The sequence below is a fragment of the Jaculus jaculus genome, chromosome 3 (genome assembly GCF_020740685.1).
Source record: "Jaculus jaculus isolate mJacJac1 chromosome 3, mJacJac1.mat.Y.cur, whole genome shotgun sequence".
NCBI classification, from domain to species: domain Eukaryota; kingdom Metazoa; phylum Chordata; class Mammalia; order Rodentia; family Dipodidae; genus Jaculus; species Jaculus jaculus.
Genome location: NC_059104.1, coordinates 130411390 through 130437835, shown reverse-complemented (window position 1 = coordinate 130437835; position 26446 = coordinate 130411390). Strand labels below are relative to the sequence as shown.

Genomic DNA, 26446 nt, shown 5'->3' with positions numbered 1-26446 from the left:
TCCCATTCTGTGGGTAATCTGCTGGCTTTTCTTAGTGTATGCTTGTCTGTAAGAAACTCTTCAGCTTCATGTGATCCCATTGGTTGAGTGACTGTTTAAGATAGTGAGCTACTGGGGTTTTGTTCAGGAAGCCTTTTGCCATTCCTATATCATGGAAAATACTTCCTAAATTTTCTTATAGCATTATTTGAGTTTCTGGTCTTATATTGAGGTCTTTGATCCATTTGGACTTGAGTGTAGTGCATGGCAAAATGTGTGGAGCAATTTTCAGTTTCCTGCATATGGTTATCCAGTTTGTCCATCATCATTTGTTGAAGATGCTGTCTTTTTTCCAGCCTATATTGTTTGGGCCTTTGTCAAATATCAAGTAGCTATAGTTGCTTAATGCAAAGCCTAGGTCCTCCAGTCTATTTCATTGGTCTATACTCCCATTTTTATGTCAGTACCATGCTGTTTTTATTACTATGGCTTTGTAATATAGCTTTAGATCAGGTATGGTGATGCCTCCAGAGGTATTTCTTTTGCTGAGGATATGTTTGGATATGCGAGGCCTTCTGCCTTTCCATATGAAGTTTGAGATCATTTTTTCTATCTCTGTGAATAACACTGTAGGGATTTTAATTGGAATTGCTTAAATCTGTATATTGCCTTTGGTAGGATTGTCATCTTCACAATGTTAATTCTGCCTATCCAGGAGCATGGAAGGTCTTTCCATTTTCTCAAGTCCTCCTAAAGTTCTTTTTTGAGTGTTTTTATGTTTTCATTGTATAGGTCTTTCACTTCCTTGGTTAACATTATTCCAAGGTATTTTATTTTATTTTTTGTTGCTATTGAATATTGGACTAAGGAGATTTAAAGGGAAGAGAAAGGGAGGAGGGTACTTAATAGGTTGGTATTGTATATATGTAAGTAGAATGATTGAGATGGGGAAGGGATATGATGGAGAATGGCATTTAAAAGGGGGAAGTGGGGGGAGCGAGGGTATTACTATGGGATATTTTTTATAATCATGGAAAATATTACTGAAAATTGAGAAAAAAGAGAGAAAATGGGACTATGTCCCTTATTTCTTTCTCTGTATCTTTGTCATTTGCATATATAAAGGCTACTGATTTTTGTGCATTGATTTTGTCTCCTGCTACTTTGCTATAGGAGTTGATCACCTTCAGGAGTTTTGGGATGGAGTCTTTCAGGTCTCTTACATATATAATCATGTCATCAGTGAATAGAGCTATCTTACCTTCTTCCTTTCCAAATTGCATCCATTTTACTTCCTTCTCCTGTCTAATTGCTTGAGCTAGGACTTCCAGTACTATATTGAAAAGCAGAGGTGAGAGTGAACAACCCTGTCTTGTTCCTGATCTTAATGGGAATTACTCCAGTCTCTTTCCATTATGTATTATTTGGGCTTTCAGAGCTTTGCATATTGCCTTTATTATGTTAAGACATGAACAAGCCATGTCAGTTCTTTCCAATGTTTAGATAATGAAGTGATGTTGTATCTTGTCAAAGGCCTTTTCTGCATCTATCAAAATGATCATGTGGTTTTTATGTTTAAGCTTGTTTATGTGGTGTATTACATTGGCAGATTTACATATGTTGAACCACCCTTGTGTTTCTGGGATGAATCCCACTTGGTCAAAGTGGATAATGCTTTTGATGTGTTGGTGGATTAAGTTTGCAAGGATTTTGTTCAGGATCTTTGCATCTAAGTTCATCAGGGAAATAGGCCAGTAGTTTTCTTTTCTTGTGCCATCTCTGCCTGGTTTTGGAATTAGGGTGATACTAGCTTCATAAAAGGAGTTGGGTAGCTTTCCCTGTTCTCCAGTTGTGTGGCACAGTTTGAGAAAGATTGGTTTGAATTATTCCATGAAGGTTTGATAGAATTCACCTGAGAAGCCATCTGGTCCTGGAGTCTTCTTTTTGGGGAGGTTTTTTTTTATTATTACTTTTTCAATCTCCATGAGTGTACTGCATTCATTGAGGAGACTAATCTGCTCTGAATTTAGCTTTGATAGATGGTAAGCATCCAGGAATTTATCCATCTTCTCCACATTATCCAGTTTTGTGGAGTAGAGGCTTTTGAAATAAGTCCTGATGATTCTCCCAATTTCACTTACGTCTGTTGTGATCTCTCCTGTTTTCATTTTGAATGTTTTTAATTTGAAGCATAACTTTTTTTTTTCTTTTGCTTGATCAAATTGGCCAGGGGTTTGTCAATCTTGTTTATTTTTTAAAAAAAAAACAGCTCTTTGTTTTGTCAATTGTCTTAATTGTTTCCTTGGTTTCCAATTCATTAGTTTATGCTCTGATTTTAATCATTTCTTTCCTTCTGCAGCTCTTTGGGTTGGATTTTTCTTGCTTTCCCATTGCCTTTATTGGATGGTTAGGTTATTGATTTAGGATCTCTCTGTCTTTTTTATGAAGGAATTGAGTGCTATGAATATTCCCCTGAGGACTACCTTCATTGTGTCCCATAAGTTTTGGGATGATGTGTTCTCATTGTCATTCAATTCCAGAAATTTTGCAATTTCATTTTTATTTCATCCACTATCCATTTATTGTTTAAAAGTGTGCTGTTCAGTTTCCAGGTGCCATTGGGATTCTTGGTGGGTCTTTTGTTGTTGATTTCTAGCAATATAGCATTGTGATCTGATATCATGCAGGGAATTATGTCATTCTTCCTAAATATGTGGAGGCAGTCTTTGTGACCTAGTATGTGGTCTATTTTAGAGAATGTTCCATGGGATGCTTAGAAGAATGTGTAGTCTGTGGATTCGGGATGGAAAGTTCTGTAGATGTCTATTAGGTCTAAGTGATCTATGGTTTTGTTGAGTTCTCTTACTTCCCTGTTGAGTTTTTGTTTGGATGATCTGTCTATTACTGATAATGGTGTATTGAAGTCCCTATCTATGATGGTGTTGGTGGTTATTTCTGTTTTATTGTCAAGTAGGTTTTGATTTATGAACTGTGGTGCCCCTGTGTTTGGTGCATACAGATTTATGATTGTAATATTCTCTTGGTGGATCATTCCCTTGATAAGTAGGTAGTGGCCTTCTTTGTCTTTTTTGATTATTTTTGGTTTGAAGTCTATTTTATCCTATATTAATATAGTTGTGCCTGCTTGTTTCTTATTCCCATTTGCTTGGAAAATTGTTTTCCACCCTTTCACCCTGAGGAGGTCTCTGTCTTTAGTGGTGAGGTGGGTTTCTTGAAGACAACAGAATGAGGGGTCTAATTTTTTGCTCCATCCTGTTAGCTTGTGTCTCTTGATGGGTGAATTAAGGCCATTAATATTTAGGGTAAATGACTGTGAGATTTTATTTGATCCCTGCCATATGGTGATGGTATATGTGGGTTGGCATTTTCATGGACTTTGAAGTTTTTTGTGCCTACTCTGGGTTTGGTTATTGTGATCTGCTTCTTGTAGGCATTTGAGGTTGATTATTTGTTTCTTCTCTGTGGAGAATTTCCTGAAATACTCTCTGTAGGTTTGTTTTTATGTTCATATAATTGTAAAGCTGACTTTTGTCTTAGAAAGTTTTTCTTTCTCCATCTATTTTGAGGAATACTTTTGCTGGGTAGAGTAGTTTGGGTTGGAAGCCATAGGTTCTTAGACTTTGCAGTGTTTCAATCCAGGCCATTCTAGCTTTCAGGGTTTCCATTGTGAAGTCTGGAATAATTCTCATGGTGTTACCTTTGAAAGTGGTGTGCTGTTTTTCCCTAGCTGCTTTTAGGATTTTCTCTTTGGTGTCAATGTTTAGAGTCTTAATGTCAATATGTCTTCGAGAGTTTCTCCTTTGGTCCAGTCTGTTTGGCATTCTGTTGGCTTCTTGTATCTTGATGGGCCTTTCTTTTAAGAGACTGGGGAAGTTTTCTTCAATTATTTTGTTAAATAATTCTCCATGCCTTTGGTCTGAATTTCTTCTCCTTCTGGTATTCCAATGATCCCAATATTAGTACGTTTAAGTGTATCCCAAAAATCCCTCATGTTCTGTTCACAGGAACTTTTGAGCTTACTGAAATTTTTGAACACTCTAACTGTTTCTTCCATCTTGTCTTATATATCAGAGTTTCTATCCTCCACATGGCTGACTCTATTTTTGACAGCTTCTAGAGAGTTGTGGACTTGTTCAATTAGGTTTGTATTTTCTACTACTTTTCTATGTATAATTTCCATCCCTCTGTCAAGCTCCCTTTTCACATCATTTTCTGATTTTCTTGATGATTCTTGGAATTCATCCTTGCATTTCTTTATGTCTTCATTTAGCATTGTCAGCTGATTTTTGAGGTCTTATTATTTTTCACTGTCTTTCAAATCTCATAACTGTCTTTGAACTCCTTCCATTTTCTTATCTATTAGGTCTAGTTTAGTGATGGCAGCATCCACACAATTATTGGTCTTTTGCTGCTTTTCTGCATGTTCTACCAGTAGCTTGGTCAAGGTTGCATTGCTCATAGCTTCATTTTGGTGTTCTGATCCTAATAACTCTTCTAAGTTTTGATTAGAGATGTTCATTGTAGGACTGGGTGACTTAACTGGATTTTTTTTTGCATTTGAGTTTTCATGTTATTTCTTTTGCGCTGTGGTCTACCCATCACAGTGTATGGGCACGTAAGTGAGTGGATCAACCTGGGCTCAAGCACAATGGGAATCTGAGGCAGCCTGAGGCAGTTGCCAAGCAGCCTGGGCTTTGGCTCTCACTTGCCAAAGCCATCTGATCTACTGCCTGGCTGGGGTGCCAAAGTTGCATGATCTGTCAAGTGGTAATGCGCCAAAGCTGCCTGCGTTCGAGTTAGGAGGGCCACTGAGGCACCAAGCACTAAATCAGCCCAAACGCTGGTGTGGGAACACTGGAACCTAGAAGCAGTCTGCACTCCCCTGCCATAGGACAATGACAGCCGGCAGGAATGGCAGACAGGTAGGGGATGGCACCTGAGCTGGCACAAGTGGCAGACAGTCTGAGCTTGCATGGCAGTTGCTGGAGGCCTGGACTTGCTGAACATGCTGTAGATGGAGCAGTAAGTGGGTGAGTGGGTAGAGCAGTCTAAGCTTCCACACACAAGGATTGATCAGCACGTGGGGTGCCATGGATATGGTGGCTACTTGGGGGGATGTGTGGGCTACCCACCTGTGAGGGAATTAGTGATTCCCTGTTTTTGCCTGGACTCGCTGAATGTTCAGCAGTTGGAGCACTAAGTGGGCAAGTGGATGGAGCAGTCTAAGCTTCCACACAGGGATTGATTGACACACGGGGCATTGTGGATATGGTGGCTACTTGGGGGGAGGGATAGGCTACCCGCTTGCAAAGGAATCATCGATTCCCTGTTTTTCCCCTCTCTGTGCCCTCCAACTGGCAATCTATTGGAGATTGCTCTCCCCTAAAAGACCCAGTGAACCCTTAATGTCTTGCCTTTCTTTCCCTGGGATCTGAAGCACAGCTAGGCCATGAGCTCTCTCCAGAGTGTGGGACTGCCTGATAGTGGACTTTCAGCTTCTAAAGCTTCAAGTAAAATAAAAAGCCAGTTGTATTAACTAGCTTTCTCATCACCATGACAGACCACTTGGATAAAAGCAATTTAAGGAAGGAAGGATTTGTTTTGGCTAGTGCTATGAAAGGTTGCAGTCCATCAGAATAGAGAATGAATAGCAGCAGTTCTTTTCACTTCCATGCATCTTCTCATCATCCACAGGCAATGGAGAGAACTAGTCTAAAATTAGTGACAGCCTATACCTCCTGAGGCCCACCCATTGGGACCTACTTCCTCTGGCTAAGCCCCATCTACCTATAGTTCCACAACATCTATAGCACTTACCTTCAAATTTCTGGATAAAATACCCAAGTAGAAGCAAATGGGAAGAAAGGCTTTATTTTAGTCTTATAGTTTGAAAGGAAGTTTCAGCATGGTGGAGAAAAGCAACCAGCCCACATCTTCAAACATCAGTGGCATAGGGAGAACAGCAGGAATGGGTTAACTCTAAACACCCAGTAGACTATACCAATCAACCTTAAGGCCTGTCCATATCCTTCCAGCATATCCTTCAGCAAGGCCCCACATTAAAAGGATCCATCATCTGGGTACTTTGTAGGAGCATTAATCACAAACACTTGAGGCTGTGGGGGATATTTGACATTCAAACCAACAAAATCTTCCAAAGCATAACCACCAGCCAGGGACCAGATATTCAAATACAAAAGCCTTTATTGACATTTTAGCCTAGAAATTTTCTTATAGCAAGTGAAAAGAGACTGATGTACTTTCTGATAATAAGAATTTATTTAGCATTTCATTGATTTTTCAACAGATTGTATTGTTTTAAGTATATATGCATTATGCAGTTTATATTTCATCTTAGTTAAAAGGCTGAAAAGGATATTTATATATTTTGTTAAATATACTTCTGTTTTTTAAATGAAACCATTATATTAATTTTGTTCATTAAGATAGGATCACATGTAGCACAGGATGGCTTCCAACTCACTATGCAGCTGAAAATAATCCTCAACTGCTGATCATCCTACATTCACTTAGAAAGGTTCAATTGGAATGATTTCTCAAGTTTAATTTTTAATTAATTGCCCATGTATACTTATTTTATATACAAGCACATTATTGTGCATTATTTTGTATCTTGTGTTTTCTAAGTTGAAAAATCACTTTGTGCATTTATTGGACGCTGTATAATGTTTTCATATTGTTCACATTTTGCTAGAGCATTTGCAATTGTCTATACACAAATCAAATCATTTACCAGCTGAGATAGCCTCACTGTCTTTCTAACACATCATGTATTCATTTCTCTAGTTTAATTCTCTAAGTGACATCCTCCAGTGCAAAGATGAAAAATGACCCGACATGAGTGGACCCCCATTTCAAATTCTTGGGAGACGGGAAGAGGAAGTTGGAGCCCTTTGAATCATTGTTGGTATTACCTGTGTTTTTTTTTTTAAGTTTTTATTAGCATTTTCCATGATTATAAAAAAAATCCCATGGTAATTCCCTCCCTCCCCACCCCCCACACTTTCCCCTTTGAAATTCCATTCTCCATCATATTACCTCCCCATCACAATCATTGTACTTACATATATACAATATCAACCTATTAAGTGCCCTCCTCCCTTCCTTTCTCTTCCCTTTATGTCTCCTTTTTTTTAATGTTGTTCTTGCTTTCTTTAAGTGAAGAAAGTTTCCTTATATTCTAATTTGTTGTATATTCTCACCATCAATGGATTTTGGATTCTGCTTCTTTTGAGATGTTTACTTTTTGTCCCTTATTCTACACATAGGATGCATTGTACTAATCATGATAAACCAAATTTGCATTTAAAAGGTAAGTGCAGTTCATAGCATTTCATTTTTTATTCTGCTGAATTGTTTTTCTAGAATTTCCTTAGTTACATTTCATATTCATAAAGTATAGATTTTATTAGTTTTGTACTCAGTGCAGTCAAGTTGGTACCATTGTTAGCATCCTCCCTATCTTCCCCCCTCCACAAGGACCCTCCTTGTTGGGGAATATGGGTGTGCATTGTGGGATTAGCCATTAGTTATGGGTAGAAAGCATTGTCTCTGTGTATCATGACCCAACGTGTAGCTCTGACATTTTTCTGCCCCTTCTGCAAATTTCCCTGAGCCATGTTGGGTTCATTTTAGGTCTGCTTCAATGATGAGGTCTTGGGAGCCTCAGTGTCTCTGGATATCTGGCTTGATAGGAGTTGCGTGGTCTCTGTGTCTATCTCCTTTACCCTTGTGCTGGTACTAGGTTTGCCAAGAAAGCAGCACTCTTACTCATTTCCCAAATTATTCTTGGTTTCAGCAGGGGCCCTTTTGAGGTGTGATGGGCTAATTTTCCTGTGTTGAAATGTCATTCTATAGATGTGGCATTAGGGTAGATTTCATTTTCTACATTTGTTAGTATATTTTTTTATTTGTAATAACATGAAATTTACTGAATGAACAAATCACATGTTGACCATATTTCCCTAGTTATCCTCTTACATCTCCTTTCCTTGTCCCCATCCCACTGAGGGTCCTCCCCAGTGGGGTTATTGGTATTTCCTGTGATGTTATGAATGCCTCAGTCTCAGTGGGAGGGGGAATGTCTCAGGATACTCATCCCTACCTGTGGCTCTTAAAATCATTCTATCCTCCTCTTCCACAATGTTCCTGGAACCTTGGCAGGTATGTTGTAAGTCTGCTTCAGTTTTTGTTTACTTTTTTGAGACAGGGTCTTGCTAAATGGCCCATGATGTGCTCAAATTCTAGGCCTAACGGATCATTCTTTTTCAGTGATTACATTGAATCCCTGTAGACTTAGGAGGGGATTTTTACCCAACTGAGCCTCTGTACAGCAGCTTTGTCCATATTTACACATGGATTCCTGACCCAGGAAATGGTATGTGGGGTGTTTGGACACTAAGCTATGTTGTAAATTGTCATATGGCAATTAAATAGGAAATACATCTCAGAGTGAATATAATTTATTATCCTGGATTAGATTATGGAATAGAGAAAATCATATACTCAAAAACCTATGACAGTATAAAAGCCCTATAATTACATGTTATTGCATGTAATCAAATATTATTATAATTTTAACATTATAAGTTAGTGTATATAACACTTCCTTATTTTCATAAATCTAAAATTATTTTAAGTATTTTCTTTTACAGAAAGTATTAATTTAGTATTATTGATTAATTATATACTACTATTTTATTAATTTGCTTTTCCTTTTTAAAATATATTTTATTTATTTATTTGAGAGAGAGAGGGAATGGGTATACCAGGGTTTCTAGCTGCTGCAAACGAACTCCAGATACATGTGCCACCTTGTGCACCTGGCTTATGTGGGTTTTAGGGAATTGAAGCTGGATCTTTAGGCTTAGCAGGCAAGTGCCTTAACCACTGAGCAGTCTCTCCAGCCCTTAATATGTGTTTTTTTTTTTTCTGTTCAACATTTCAGAAGACATATAAATTGAGAAATATCAGGAAGAATCATGTAAGTGATAGTCCTGCATTCAGGAGAGTATTTTCTTGGGAGCTACTTTCTTTTCCTTCATTATCTCAAAAGATAACTATACTTTAATTCCTTTGAAAAAGTTCTATGGCAGCTAAATTCCTTTTCTTTCTACAATCTACAGACTCCAACTGAGATGCCTGAGAACCATGTACTTTGTTAACAGCCACACCATGGAATTGAGCTTCTCATTGTCAACCCCAGGCTATAGAGTGGGTATCACCACAGTCACAGGTAAGCACAGTACAGACAAAGGAAACTCCACAGATGATAGCTTAGGCTATCACACAGACCTGGAATTGAATCTTTTCACATTAGGATTTTGTACAAGTTAAGGTGAATGAAGGGCACTTATATGTCATAGGTAGACATAAAATCTTTGTTGAAAAAAAATGAAAATAACAAAAAAGGAAGCATGATGCAACACTCCTTCCACTCCCCATAAAGTCATTGAAGAGACAAGCAACTGTATGAGGGCTCTGTACATTTTCTTGACCAGACAAACCACTCCACAGAAAATAAAACTGCCCACATGCCCCCAACCAGCTTCCTGTTACCAAAGCTATGCCCAGAGACCATATCCTTAAATCTTGCAAAGTCACAGCAATACCACTGCACTTGCTTTTACTGTCTGAAATCCTAAACAGTGTTCTTCAAAACATGTTGAGAGCATCCATAAGGGTACAAGCTCCTTTGACTCAAATGAGCTCAGTGAGAAATTCAGTTCAAATCTGGACTAAACATATAACTTATGGGACAAGATAGTTAGCTTTTGTCATTTTAAGTGTTTATATTTCAAGAAATTGTGATATATCCTATTTCATTATTATAGCTTCATTTAGCCCATGTCTTAATACACAGTGGCTGTTACATTCATTTCATTTAGCTGGTGTTCCTATAATAAATCATTTCTCAGATCTTGTTTTTCAGTGCTTGTTGTCTAATCTGTCATGGTATATACTGTAAATGCTACCTATCTCCAAACTCAGGGGAAAAAAAACAGGCAGCATATGATATCATAAGTGAGTTACAGTCGTATTATTTATCCACTCAGTGTATATTTATGAGGGGATATTAAAATTAATTCACAGGCTGGAAAGATGGCTTTATGGTTGAGGCACTTGTCTGCAAAGCTAGAGGACCTCTGTTCAATTCCCCAGGACCCATGTAGTCCAGATGCACAAGGTGGCACATGTGTCTAGAGTTCATTTGCAGTGGCTGTAGGCCCTGGAGTGCCCATTCACTCCCTCTCTCTCTCTCTTAAATGAATAAATAGATAAAATTATTTTTTTAAAAAAAAAAGACAAAATTCATTCATGTATTTATAAAAACAAGGTCAGAGTTGGACAAAGTTGCAAAAACTTGTATGATGACCATACTGTACCTGTGTATTCAGGGACTGGTCATCTGGTAGTTGATATATATAATTAGAAGGATGGCTGAAAAGAAGAAAGAGTAACATGAAATATTTTGGATTAAATAGATTACAATGCAATCTTCCAAAAGTATTGGACATATTTCTAGAATTAAAAAAGAATTCTTATAATAATTTTTTTCAACGTCCCATGGCAAACTTAAATAATACTCTGAAATTGTAATCTTAGTACTCAATGTATCTCTTGAAATATTATTTATAAATTTGCCTCTCTGCACATCAAAAAAGTTCCAGTCATCCACCAATAAATCTAATATACACAAAACTAGAAGGAATGTAAATAGAATTTGTCATGATATGAATTTTCATTTATAAGAAAATGCACTTAAACATTGCTTTATCAAAGTTTAAATGTTCCCCCAGACCACAACAGATGAGCCACCATAATTTAACACTAAAAGCAGGCAGTTACAAAGACATGTAGTATATCCCCTTCTTTGAATAATGCAAATTTGCACATTTTTTTGAGGTAGGGTCTCACTCTAGTCCTGACATGGAATTCACAATAAGGTCTCAGGATGGCCTCAAACTCATGGCAATCCTCCTACCTCTGCCTCCTGAGTGCTGGGATTAAAAGCATGCACCACCATGCCCAGCTTACATTTGCACATTTTTAAAGTAGATATGCATCTAAAATTTGGCAGTATGAATACATTGTACAACAGAAGATAGTCACAATGTTATTATCTTTGTGTACAAGTGCATGAACTTTGCCTAAATACTTAACTTGGCATATTCAGGTAGTAGCATTAGCACCTAAGCTTCAGAAAGGGTATCAGTATGCTGGAAAGATAATCTCACAGAAAGTAGTTCCAGAATGTTTAAAAAAAAATGTGGCACTAACACAGCCTCTGATTAGCTGACAAAGCTGATAATGTGAGAAACAAAAGGACAAGGTGAGCATAAAAATGATACAGAATTTTATCTGCTGGAAATAAATTTTAAGATTAATTTTGTTAATGTATCTTCTTTCTATTTTCTATCTCATATAATCATAGAAGTCATACAAAACAAATATTCAAATTTATGTATGTTGAGAAGTCAATATGCCTTATCTCACTCTATGTAGAGAGCTGTTATGCCTTCCATTTATATTTCTTCATCATGGGTAGTTCATTTTAATCCTTGCCATTTATGCCATATTTATTCAGCCAGTACATTAGGTCATATAGAACAGTATATAAATCACATATATTTATTTTCTAATATAATTATCACATGTTTATCTTATAATATACTTATCACATATATTCATTCTTACATATTTTCTGCTCATTAGTGGGAATACGATGTGATCATAATTTAGTGGTTTTGATGTATGGACATTATACAATAAGTCTTACACAAGCATAAATGATAGAGGACAATATAATACAACATGCCATACTATTTTAAGTAAACTATAAAGTAGAAAAGTTATACTGTAATATAATAATAAACATAGGGTATACTCATGATATAAACCTGTGGTATAATATTTTGTCACTTCAATTATGTGTACTATATATAATATGTGGTATACTTTTATATCTATCAGCACAGTGCATTTATTTTTATCAATATCAACACAAGCTGGCCCCATTCTGCACGTAATCTTTCATATGCTAAAATGATATTTAAGCTTCACATGACATTGTAGTAATTGTTTGCCATCCCAGAACTTGGGAAGTGGACCAAGGTGATTAGAAGTTCAAGGTCATTTTTAGCTACATACTATGTTCTAGGCCAATCTAGGCTTCAGGAGACCTTGAGTCAAAAAATAATTAAGTGTTATATGAATATACTACTTTATTCTCTTACTCAAAGTATTCTGGTGTTGGCTACTGAGAGGTATTTCAGCAAACTCCTGTACCATTTTCAAACTTCCTCAGTGGCACTCTGCTCTGTGACTTTGCATGTTTGTTTGGTTTTCTTGTTGAACATTATCTTACTTTTGTGATTGGGAAGTATTGTAGTTTAATTGTAGTGACTCTTTACTGAAGCCTAGAGTTTATTATTATTTCATAAACTTAGACATGAATTACAAGTGTTGTAGCCAGTTCCACATTGCTGGGAAAAGCATTCAACCAGACACAGCTTATGAAAAGAAGCAGTTTATTTCAGGCTTTCAGGGTCCAGGAAACACCATCAATGGTGAAAGAAGTTGGCTTCCTTTCATAGGTCCAAGCAGAAATAAACAACTGCAGCAAGTAAACACCAACACTAGCAAGCAAGCAACACTAGAGCTCAGACTGTTCCCCACATACCTTTCTGGCTGATTCAAATCCACCCCAAACATACCTTAGTACCAACAGTGACTTTGTCCACTGGAAACTCAAAATTAAAGCCTAAATCTATAGATCTATAGGGTCATATATTCAAATTACAATAGATAGTAGTGCTGCTAACATCTCATGAACCTGGTCTAATAGCATATGAATGCATTCCCAGTTCCTACTATATATATATATATATATATATATATACACATATATATATACACATGTCCTCTAGTAAAGAGAAAATTGGCCTCATATACTTAAAAGTAAATATTAAAACATATGATAGTGGTTTCAGAATTGAACCATTTTTTATTTGTTTTCTTTGGTCTGTAGGCTCAGAATCCTTAACTTAGGCCAGTTCCTTTATCCTCACTCCCTTCAGTGAAGTTATGCCATACATTACATATAGTTATGTTATTATTCTGTATTTCTACCTTGGACCCTTGAAGTTACTTAATAACATTTTAACTTGTATCCATTCAGTTTTCATCTTTGTAATGCAATGCTCAAAAGGGTTTGAAAAATAGTAACTTTTGCTTATAAATGTGTATAGGAATATGCATGTGTGTGGGAGGAATAAGTGAACACATGTGTGTTGATGCATGTGGAGGCCCCAGTGGTCATATTAAATGTGTTTTTCAATTGCTTTACACTTTATTGATTGAAAGAGTATCTCTCATCAAACCTGGAGCTCACCAATTTAGTTAGCCTAGCTAGACAGTGTGCCCCAGGGATTCCTTATCCGCCTTTCCAGCATTGAGATTGCAAATGAACTCCATATTTCCTGAATTTTATGTGGGTGCTGGAGATTCCAAACCAGGTTTTCATGCTTGTGCACAGGCAACATACTAAGCCGCTTCCCAGCCCCAAATACAGTATTTCAAAACAATATTATAGTACACAGAAAATAATTTCACTGTCTGTCATAGTCCACTTCATGCTGCTGGGATGAACCTCCAAAACCAGGCACAGTTTATGGGAGGAACAGGATTTATTTCTGGCTTAGAGATTCAAGGGGAGCTTCCATAATGGCAAGAAAGAGAAAACCCACCACTAAATCAAGAGCAAAAACTAGCAGCCAAACAGCAGGGAACCTAGGAAGAACTCGGACTGCTCTCTGTGTACCTGAGGCTGGAATTCCAGATCCACGCCCAAACATACCTTAGAGCTGGACACTAGGATCTGCCCACAGTAACTACTCCTACAACCAGAAGGCTACAAGTAATGTTACAACTTTGAATACAGCTCCTGAATCTTTTGAGGGACATCCATTCAAACTACCACACTATCCAAAAGAAACTATCTGCATTTGATCTGTTACAACTTCCTCTCCCAAGCTCCAAATTAGCATTAACATTCTAATATATAAAATTTTACCTTTCCACAGTGTCATTTAGATAAAACTGCTGAGTCTAAGATCTTTTCGATTAGTTCCTTTTAATATTTTGGTTATGAGGATGATTTTATGGGCTGGAGAGATGGGTTAGTGGTTAAGGCACTTGCCTACCAAGCCTAACAACCCAGGTTCTATTTCTCAGTACCCACATAAGCCAGATGCACAAGGTAGTGAATGTGTCTGGAATTTGTTTGACATGGCTAGAGAGCTTAGCATATCCATTCTCTCTATCTGTCCCCCCCCCCCGTCATCTGTCTCTTCCTCTCAAATAAACAAATACACTTAATTTTAAAAAAATTATTTTTATATTATGGATATTATAATTGTGTCTCGTAGGTAATTTAAAAACATCTGCATTAATTTTGTTGTCTTCATAGCATACTTTTAATCCCAAAATTCTTAGTTTTTCTCATATATTTTATTTTAAAAATTTTTGTTTAGTCTTATTTATTTATTTGAGAGTGATAGAGAGAAATAGGCAGATGGAGAGACAGAATGGGCATGCCAGGGCCTCTAGCCACTGCAAATGAACTCCAGATGCGTACGCCCCCTTGTGCATCTGGCTAACATGGGTCCTGAGGAATTGAGCATCGAACCAGGGTCCTTAGGCTTTACAGGCAAGTGCTTAACTGCTAACCCATCTCTCCAGCCCATCATATATATTAATTTTTTCTCATACATTTTGACATCATTTCTTGAGAAAACTTATAAAACCACAAAAATTTATTTTCAGGTTCTTATCCAAGGGATTGGTAATCATAGCTTCTACATTTATCTTAGTGACTTTTGTAACATTTTGAGTAAGTACACATGTACATAAACACATGTATGTTATAAGAGTCCAACTTGTACATGTATGTCTACTGTTCCAGTAACATTTGTTGAAAAAATAGTTTATCCATATTGATTTACCTCAGAAACCTTGTAAAATCAGTTTACTATAAATGTATTAATTTAGGTCCAGTCAACTTTATTCCATTGTCATGTCTATCTGTTCTTATATTAATTCCATGTTGTCTTGCTTCCTGACCATTTGAGGCAAGTTTTGGAATCAACAACTATGAGTGGATTTTGTTCTTTCTTGGAAACATTTTTCATTTTCTAGAATAAGTTCATTTCCATAGGTATGTTGGATTTTTTTTGTTTTTCTTTACCTTTTGTTGACAATTTTCTTAAATGCATGTATTTAATCATAATCCCCATTTTTTGTCCCTCTCCCCATCCCCATGATATAGAACCCTTCTCCTTTACAACTAGTCATTCTATTTGTTATCTTTTTTTTCTTTGTCTTTCTCTGTCATCTGTATTGAAATGTAGATATGCTCAATATCAGGAAGATAACAAAAGAGACATTGGCTTGCTATGTAGACCAGGCTGGTTTGATTTGCAATGACCTCCTGTCTTTGCCTCCTATAGCAGACAGATTCAGGTTCACTGAGATAAACTTCCAGACCAGGCACAGTTATGGAGGAAGGGACATTTACTGAAGCCTACAGATCCAGGGGAAGTTCCACAAATGGCAGAAAAAGCTGGCCTGCCTTCACAGGACCAAGCAGAGAGAGAGAAGTATAAGCCAAAAGGTCAAAAGCCACAGCACACTTCAGAAACTCCAGCTAGGTACACTTTGCATATCTTCAGATTGAAATCGGAAACCCACCACCATACCTTAAGATCACCCAGTTACATTGCCTCCAGCCAGGTGGCTACAGGTGCAAACTACAAACAAATAAACAACTGAATATATTGGGGGCCATCTATTCTATTCAAACCACCACATTTCACCCCTGGCCCCCAATAGATTTATAACCATTACACATTGTAAATTGTACTCATTTCAACTTCAAAGGTCCCCACAGTCTTGACCAAATTAAGATATTAAGATCTGTAAAATCAAACAAGTAAAGGCACAGAGTAAACATTTTTAACTGGTATAAGGCATAGCAAGGAGAGACTAAAACAATTCAAACTCAACCACCATCAAACAAACATCAAACTTCTGCAGTTCAAGTCCAATACAACCAAAGACTGACAGTCTCCAGATTTTCCAATTCCACCCCTCCAGCTGGGCAGAGTAGCCAGGGAGCACTTCCATCTCAGGCCAACAGTGCACTCTATGGTAGCACTTGCATTATCCTGGTATATCCAAAACATCTTGAGGTCTTCATGCAAACCACTGTCCATCTTCCAAAGGCTCTTTCATCCTATCAGGGCATCATGCCCTGCCTCATGCTGCATCTCAGTAGCAGCTCCTGGGACTGTGTGCAATTCACGAACACTCCTTGCATTTTTCATGCTTCTGAAACCAATACCAGGTGTGTAGGACACAGCTATATTCTTAATTCACAGACAAAATAAATCATAACCTTGAAAAGCAGGTTCCTTTTCCAGTCAACTCTCCCCAAAAGTGTTTGCATTTCTATGATAGTTTTTCCTCAGGCATCCTTTCCATGGTAAAGCAATTGGACCATATTCCTTTAAGATTGCTAATGTGTTTGACAATAGCAGATTCAGTAATCTAAAACGAGTCTCAGTGCCTGTAATTTTAACTTGCTTGAGGTTCTACATCTTAAAATCTTAAATCTCTCAGCCCAATATCTTTAGCCAAGCACATCAGTCCATTACAAATTTAACCTTGATCAAACTCTCTGCGCAGGATGCAGTCAGCCCTTATGCCAGTAGCCCAGTTCCAACAAAGTCCTCTGCAGTCTTTCTTTCCCCTTAGAAAGATAAGTCAAGCCTCGAAGTTCAATGCTGTCTGTACTTAGCATTCTCAGACTCTCATTAGAATAGTCCATAAAATTTGGCTTACCACTCCAGAAGACATCTTCAGTTGCAAGTACCAAGTCCATGCCTATCCCTCAAAAACAAAGGTTCCAAAAGATCAACATCCACATAGTCAGGTTTAGCTCAGCCCACTCCTCGGTACCAAGTTCTGTAGCAGACAGATTCAGGTTTGCTGAGATGAACTTCCAGACCAGGCAGTTATGGAGGAAGGGATATATACTGAAGCCTGCAAATCCAGGGGAAGTTCCATAAATGGCAGAAGAAGCTGACCTGCCTTCACAGAACCAAGCTGAGAGAGAGAGAAGTATAAGCCAAAAGGTCAAAAGCCACAGCACACTTCAGGAACTCCAGCTAGGTACACTTTGCATATCTTTAGATTGAAATCTGAAACCCACCACCACACCTTAAGATCACCCAGTGACATTGCCTCCAGCCAGGTGTCTACAGATGCAAACTACAAACAAATAAACAACTGAATATATTGGGGGCCATCTATTCTATTCAAACCACCACACCTCCCTTGTGCCTGGCTCAATATACTAGTTTTGTTCATTAAATGTAGTTTTTTATATCACTATGTATCTAAATAGTACTGTAGTAAGGTGTGAAAATCTGGTTCTTATTTGTGAAAATTTAAGTGAATTTAAATATTTTTCAAAATAAAAATGTATTTAAAAGCTGGACGTGGTGGCACACACCTTTAATCCCAGCACTCAGGAGGCAGAGGTAGGAGGATTGCTGAGAGTTCGAGGCCACCCTGAGACTACATAGTGAATTCCTGGTCAACCTGGACCAGAGTGAGACTCTACCTCAAAAAAGAAAAGTATTTAAAAACCATTATTTGGGGGCTGGAGTTATGGCTTAAAGTTTAAGGTGCTTGTCTGCAAAGCCTAAGAATTCATGTTTGAATCTCCAGGTCTCACATAAGCTAATCACACAGTGACACAAGTGCACAGTGTCACATATACACACAAGGAGGTGACATGTCTGGATTTCATCTGCAGCAGCTGAAGGCCCTGGCACACTCATTCTCTCTCTGTGTCTCTCTTCCTCCCACTTCTCTTGCTCTCAAAATGAATAAATTAAGAAGCATTATTTTGCTACAAAAAATCGTATGTAACCATAAAACCATGTGTTCAAGGAATGAGCAAACACAGTGTGAAAGTTCCCAAATCACTATAACCCACCATTCTATACCCAGGCTCAACTGTTTCAGAAAGACAACATAAAGCTCCAGGGACTCTCCTCACCTCTCTCTCTCTCTCTCTTTCTCTCTCTCTCTCTCTGTCTCTCTCTCTCTTTTTACATCATACTACACATTATTCTGCAACTAGTAAAGACTTCCTCATGACTCATACTTAATCTACACATAGCTCAGAAATCCTCAACTTCAGATAATGACAGAGTCCTTCCATGGGATTCAACTAGAAACATTTTGGAACAGATGGCATCTGTTCATTAGAAGCCAAAAACACGGATAACCTGGAAATGGCAGTATTTGAGAAGATGAAAACATGATTACCCCTATTTGGTCATTGCATATTGTAAGTTGTTATTTTGTTTGTTAATTAATTAATGTATTTACTTACTTTTTCTTTATTAGTTATGTACGTACTTGGTGTGTAAACAGCACATGTTGGTACCATCCTTACCCTTATCCTGGCCTGCAGAAGGGACCCTCCTGATTGGGGATGCCAGTTATTTCCATGGCGGTTGTGGATTGTTCATTGTAGGGGTAGCCATCAGCTATGGGGAAAAGGCAATGCCCCTGTGTAGAATGCCCCAACTTGTGGCTCTTACAATCTTTCTGCCCCCTCTTCCACAAATCTCCCTGAGCCATGTTGGGTTCATTTTAGGTCTACTTCAATGATAAGATCTTGGAAGCCTTTGTGTCTCTGGATATCTGGTTTGGTAGGAGTTGAATGTTCTCTGTGTCTATCTCTTTCATGCTTTGTCTAATACCAGGTTCACCAAGAAAGCAGCTCTCTTGCTCATTTCCCCAATTACTCTACTGTTTCATCCAGCATCCTGATGAGGTGAGGTGTGATGGGATGATTCTCTCCTCAAGTTCTGTGTCTATCTGAAAAAGAGAAGCAAATTCTCCAATGGAGAGTAATATCTACTCTAGATAAATAGGATAACCATTATTAGTGTAGAGAGAATTTAATAAGTGTATGCCTTCTCGTAGCCCACAAATGATGGGAGCTTGATATTGGAGAGTAAACTCATTATTTGGATATGATTATAACTTGTTTCCTAGTTCCAGCTATGGGTTCCATTCTATTGAGTGGATCTGTTAGCCAGTCCAAGAGCAGTGAGTTAGCCACCATGGCTATGTGCCACTATTGCACTTGGGTGAGCATCATATCTGTTTGTTTGCTGCTGAGTAGCTTAAACCTCGAGTTGCTTGGGCAGATGTTGGCCATTTTCTCCCAGTAGCTCATGTAGCACCTTCTGGCACTAGATGAGCTAACTCTGGGGACTGGCTCTTTCCAGATTCCCGCCCAGTCTCTCCATGTTCCCTATTGACATCATATGGTGTCTTCGGCAGTGGGGTTGTATCATTGACCTTTGGTGGGTAATCAAGTGCTGTGACAGAATTCTGTCTTTTTTGGGAAAACCTTGTAGTACTCTCTGATCAATAACTCACTGTGGATGTTAACCACATCCTGGTATGGGGAATTATAGGCCAGTGCGAAGGGAAAAGAAGAAAGAAAAAGGTAATATAAAAGAGAAAGAGAGAAGAAAGAGAAACAGGAGAAAATTAAGGTTAGTCTTCATCGTACCTTCTCCAGGGCTTTTTGGCTCAGGTGTTCCCTATAAGGACCTGATGAAGGTTCAACCTTTTTGTCTGTCTTTCAGGATATAGGATTTTATGGTACCAGTTCCTTTTGGGTCCAGTTCTGTGTGTCCTCCACAACCCTTACCCTCCCATCCACTCCCACCCTCCCTATTTTCTAGTCCTTGAGGTGCCTATTAGGTTTGTCAGCATCTAGGGATGATCCAGGTTAGGAGCAACAGATGATGAGACCATAAGATTATTGTCTTTCTATGACTGGGTGAGTTCACTGAGAATGAGCTGTTCCAAGTTCGACCATTTTACTATAAATTTCATCGTATCATTTTTTCTTAATGCTGCGTAGAATTTCATTGTGTAGATATACCAAATCTTGATTATCTATTTGTCTTATGATGGACACCAATATTGATTCCATTTCATAGCTATAAACATAGTTGAGCAAATATCTCTGAACTGAGATGGAGCTTTAGGGTAAATACCCAGTAAGGGAATAACTGGGTCTGTTGGTCACTCTATAGTCAAAGTTTTTCAGAGTTTCCATACTGCTTTCCATAGTGGTTGTAACATCTTACATTCCCACAACCAGTGAATGAGGGTTCCTATAAAAAAAAAAGTTAGTGATATATGATATAAATAATATTTCTGTGTCCAGGAAATGTTTTCTGGTTACATTATTACATTTTTCATACTTCTTTATTTCCTTTTTCAAATTTCTTTATGTGTGTGAAGTGTGCATGCATATAAATATGATGTAGGCATGTGTGTGTGTATATACACATGAGGTTGACATTGGGTAGCTATCTTAGTTTCTTTTCACTTTTTATATTTTTTAAAATTGTATTTATTTATTTATTTATTTGAGGGTGGAAGCAGATAAAGAGAATGGGCATGCCAGGCCTTCAGCCACTGTAAACAAACTCCAGATGCATGTGTCACCTTATGCATCTGGCTTATGTGGGTCATGGGGAATCGAATCTAGATCTTTTGGCTTCATAAGGAAACTCCTTAGCCTCAAAGCCATCCTTTCAGCCCTCTGCCCTTTTTTGAGGCAGAGATTTATTCTAGCTTAGCCTGACCTGAAACTCACTGTGATTCTCCAACCCTAGTCTTTGCCCAAGTGTTTGCATTATAGTATGGGCAATCTTGCCTTGCTTACTATCTTAGTTTTGAGATAGGGTCTTTTCTTGAATTTCTAGCTCACTAATTTTGATAGACTAGCTAGACAAAAATCCCTAGGATCCAAGGATAGACCTTTCTCTACTTCCCCACCAGTGACATTGTAGGTGCATTCTACTTGTGTGCTGGACATTCAAATTCAGGTGTCAAGGTCCTGTTTACCCAGTGAACAAGTTTTGTTTTAGCTGAAATGATAACAAAAAAAAAAGTACATGTTAGATTGGCATGCTTCTACCTTGTTTCTTAACTGTTCCTTGAAGAATTGTACTGTTAATTTTTTGAAGTCAGCTGTGGTGGTACACACCTATAATCCCAGCACTTTGGACATAGACACAGGAGTTTTAAGCCAGTTTGGGATACAATGATACCTTGAGAAAAGAACAATTTTATTCTTAGGGGTGTATTTTAAATTTTAGCCAACTGTCCTGTTAACTTCTGAATGTACTGCTAACATGAGACATAACTGATAACATAAAGTTTTGAAAACATCAAAAAAAAAAAAAACAAAAAACTTTCAGGTGTCCATGTTTGCATGGCAAGCTTTTATTCAGTGACTCTCCTTTCTACTTATACTTTTCAGACTTTTAAAAGACAAGTAAACTTTCAAACTTTTGATAAATCTAATTTTAATTAAATGCTTTTCTCTCTACAGACATTACACTAAGAATTATTGAATTTTAGTACCTACAGCCTGCCAAAAAGCCACAGGATAGACAGTGAATGTCATGGCCCAAAGGACAAAGGTATTAAAAGAATTATACACACTACATTAAATACAGCCTTGAAAATAAACAATAGACAATTAATTGACTTACAAAGGAAAGTAGGTGATACATGCATGTGGTGCAAAACTGTAGCAAACAAACAAAAGAACAATGTGACATAACATGCTCAGAGCCTCTGTGCTGTGATGCAAACATCAGCACAGGGTGAGTGGGGAACTACACAAAAGAGCTGAGTAAGCAGAGAATCCTGCAACAGAGAGGACCATCTCCTCACCACTCTTATCTCCCTGTTCACACCCAGCTCTCTCTGCTGGGCAGCACGAGGATTCTGTTCAAGAATGCTGCCTATCAAGAGAAAGCTAAGTAACCATTCAGTGAAATCCATGAAAGAGAGTCAAGATTATTGAATGTATAAGCCATAATCATTAAGTATTATAACAGTACATTCATAGCTTCAATGAGAAAACTATCTCCTCTGCCCTGGAGATCTGTATTCACATATGTTCCGGACCAAACTTCTCACTTCTGAGATGAGGGAAGCAGATATTTAAACAATGATCTATGAACATTTGTTATTCAAGACCTTTGCCTGAACAGAAGCTCAGAATGGTCTCTCAGAAAAGATGGGAATGTGGACAACAGTGTAAAGCCTGCACCTACACAAAGACAATGGGGGAAGATCCACAAAGTTCATGTAGACAACAGGGTAAATCCCTCATATACTGCACACTAATAGGGCAGAATCTCCAACAACTGATGGGCTCAGTGTTTACAGACTGCATGTAGACAATAGTGCAGGAGCAACACCATATGTGGGAATTAGGGAGGAGCCTCCACATAACATATAGAAATCTTTTTTTTTTAAAGATTTTTATTTTTATTTATTTATTTGAGAACAACAGACAGAGAAAGAGGCAGATAGAGAGAGAGAGAATGGGCGCGCCAGGGCCTCCAGCCACTGCAAATGAACTCCAGATGTGTGCGCCCCCTTGTGCATCTGGCTAATGTGGGTCCTGAGGAATCGAGCCTCAAACCACGGTCCTTAGGCTTCACAGGCAAGCGCTTAACCGCTAAGCCATATCTCCAGCCCTCTGAAATGTTATTGACTGCAAGATGCACCAATACTTATTTATTTATTTATTTATTTATTTAGTTTAGTTTAGTTTTACACATTTACATCAACAAGGAGGGTCTAATGGGAGGGGGTAGATCATAGATGAGCCTAAACAATGGTACCAAACTGCCTTTATTTAATAAAAAGAAAACTAATAAATCAAATTAAAAAAAAATAAGGATTAATCCCAGCACTCAGGAGGCAGAGGCAGGAGGATCACCGTTGAGTTCGAGGCCACCCTGAGATTCCATAATGAATTCCAGGTCAGCCTGGGCTAGAGTGAGACCCTATCTCAAAAAAAAAAAAAAAAAAAAAAAAAAAAAAAAAACTAAACATATAGAAATCTTAAGGATGAACCTTCACATACTTTCTGCATTACATAACAGCCCTCAGGCGACACATCCTGCAGGTAGACACTAAGACAGAAGAACCATATTCTACCATATTTGGACACTAGGGCAGAGCCTGCCTCCACATATTGTATGAGAAAAAAATGCAGGAGACAATAAATACTGCACTTTTTCAATGGGACATATATTCCACATATGGTACACAAATAAAAAGGTAGGGCCTATGATACTGCCAAAGTAATATAGGGAAGAGCATAGACTAACTGCAAAAGTATAATAGAATAGTCTATAAATACTCATGCACATGGATACTAGGGTGGACCCTCCACATATTGCATGTGGTCAGTAGGGCATAAAGCCTCCACATACTGCATGAAAAAAAGGGCAAGACCTACATATTGCACATTGGTAATGAGTAGAACTTAACAAATTTTAAATGATAAATAGTCCAGAGCCTCAACATACTATACTTGGATAATAGGGCAGATGCTGCAAATGCTGTTAGTGAAAATAGGGCAGAGTCTCCACATACACCACAAGAACAATAAGAAACAACATCTATATATTTCAGTAGACAACACGACAGATACTGCACACACTACATGTGAATAAGGCAGTCTCCAAAATTTGCATAGAATTATAAAACTCTGTTTCTGTGCACTGCAGAGGAAATAAAGGCAGACATACTGAATATGGTACATGATACCATGTCCACATAAAGCATGTATACAATATAGGAGGTTCACCATATAGCATGTAGATAATAGTGTTACACATGAGAGGCTGGGTCCTGGGTGAGTTTGGAACCCCTGACCCAGTGGCTCTCAGGTCTCAAGTCCTTGATCACATTTAGCAAAGAATTGAAAGGTGCGGACACATAGAAGGGTAAATTATGAAAGTTGTATTAAGAAAAAGTTAAAGGTAAGGGAGAAGAAAGGAAGTTGCCCAAGCTAGACTGGGAGGTAGTAGGGGGAACCCCCCCAAAAAAATCTCATCTTGGGACTTGGATCACGTTTATTTACATAAATCAGGCATCAAATTAGGGTAAGTCTCATTGCCAAGATCAAATGTATATGGAGGGTCGTGATTGGTTGTTGGGTTCAGCTGGAATGCTGATGTGGGAAGGGCCTGCCCATGGGTGCTAAGCCTGGGGAAGTTCAAGGAAGAATCAGGAAGAGCTAGAAAGCTGCTACTGCTGCTCACCCCCATCTTGGATGAGATGAGGGTTCCAGGGCAAGGAGGAGTCCATGTTCCTTTGGGCCTGAACTCCTAAACTGACTACATTCAAAAAAAGGCTATCTTGTTCATAATCCATATCAATACTGTAGTGTAGAGGGCTGAAGGGATGGCTTAACAGTTAAGGTGTTTGCCTGCAAAGCCAGGGACCCAGGTTCAATTCACCAGAACCCATGTTGGCCAGATACACAAGGGAGTGCATGCGTCTGGAGATAATTTGCCATGGCTGGATGCCTTGGCATGCCAATTCTCTCTCCCTCTTGTTCTGTCAAATAAATAAATAAATAAATAAATGTACAGCCTATACCTCCTGCAGGTGTACAACAAGAGAGAATATTTTCATACAACACAAAGACAACAGGGGACAACATCCACATAATTTATTGTCAGCAGACCATACCTTCCACATGCTGCATGTGGATAAGACAGTCTCCAAACACTATGTGAATTAAATAAGACAGTCTCCAAAACCTGTGTGAATTCTAAGGATCCACTTCTATATAATGGTTGTTGAAAATATGGCAGTTATTCCATCTACCTTATGTGGGAAATAGGGCATAGGCACCGCATATTGCATGTGCATTAGATAACAGTGCTTCATATAGTGAATATGGATAATAGGGCAGAGCCTCCATACACAGCATAGGAATATTAGAGGAGAGTGTTTACATATTGCATATGGAATTTAGGATAGAGTCTCTACACACTATATGTGTAAGGAAGGGCCTTGCAGAAACCTGTTGTAAGTGGGGATGTATAGGCACACCGCAGAGCATACATGGACAGTATAGCAGAGCCTGCTCATGCTGGACATGCACAATAGGGGAGAGACTCCTTATCCTGCATGTATTAAATAGGACAGATAGTAAACCTGCTGCAGTTGTCTCTGCACCCATAAATAATAGTAAAGAACATCTAATAACTACAAGTGGATAATTGAACATGGACAGACAATACTAATGCATATGGATATTAGAACAGAGCCTCCACATACTACATGTGTTCAATAGAGCAGAGCCTCCATGCACTATCTGTGGATTGTATGGTAGATACAACATATAGCACACATTATGATAGGGTAGACCCTGCACCTATGGAAGATGGAAAACAAGGCAGAATCTCCAAATACAGTAATAGAACACGAGGGGAGAACATTGACCCAATTCAGATAGTCAGCAGGGCATGCCCTCTATATACTGCATGTGAATTGACACAGCTTCAAGAACTGCACATGAATTAAATGTTGAGATTCCACATACTACATGAAGATATTAGAAAATTATCTCTGAATATTGAATGATGACCTTAGTGTAGAACTGCCACATGCTGCATGCACAGGGTAGGGTTAAGCCAGCACACAGAGCATAAAGACAACTGGACATGTCCACCACATAAGTGGGTAAGGGAGCAGAACCACCACGTGCTGCATGAGGTCACTACAGAGGAGCGTACACAAACACTTCAAAAGTAATGCAAAGCCTCTATGTGCTAAACATGAAAAGGACTGTTAGAATTTTCTCCCACTGCATGTGAATAATAGATCACTACATGAGGATAGGAAGGCAGAATCTATGCATACAGCACAGGGACTAAGAGCAGTACTTCCAGATAATTCATGTAGAAAATAGGGCACACAAATATGATGGAGATTTCAAATGCTATATGATAGTTAGAGGGCTATTAACAGACTTCATGTGGACAATAGACACTCCACATATCATTTATGTGCATTAGGTCAGAGTAGAGAAACTCCAAATACTGCAAGTAAACAATAGGATAGAACTTCTGCATAGTGCATTTGTAAGACAGGACTCAGTCTATACCTGCTGAAAGCAGAAAATAAGACAGACACATCATATAATGTATGCAAATAACAGGGCAAAGCCTCCACATACCACATGTGGATAATAGGACGGACCTTTTACATATTGCTGGTGGTTAATAGGACAGACCCTCTAGATACTGCACAAGAAATATGGTGAAAATCACAGTGAGCACCAGTAACCCTACTGAGTAAGGCACTCAGGGAAATGGGGAATGTGAGAGAAGAAATATAAGACTATAACCTATGTAAATAAAAATAAATGAAAAATATTAAATGCAAATATTCATAATTTTAAAAGAAATATTATAATAATCTTCTAATA

The 26446-nt window shown here is 38.2% G+C and overlaps 1 long non-coding RNA gene across 1 annotated transcript in view; it reads left to right on the top strand.

Annotated features, from left to right (window-relative positions):
- Positions 1 to 21607, top strand: part of LOC123459567 — a 30194-nt gene extending 8587 nt beyond the window's left edge. Inside the window, exons 3-8 of the long non-coding RNA XR_006636339.1 lie at positions 6808 to 6924; positions 7290 to 7333; positions 8293 to 8398; positions 8969 to 9004; positions 9147 to 9256; positions 21527 to 21607. This is a non-coding gene — a long non-coding RNA (uncharacterized LOC123459567). The remainder of the gene's footprint in view (positions 1 to 6807; positions 6925 to 7289; positions 7334 to 8292; positions 8399 to 8968; positions 9005 to 9146; positions 9257 to 21526) is intronic.
- The last annotated feature ends 4839 nt before the right edge of the window (positions 21608 to 26446 follow it).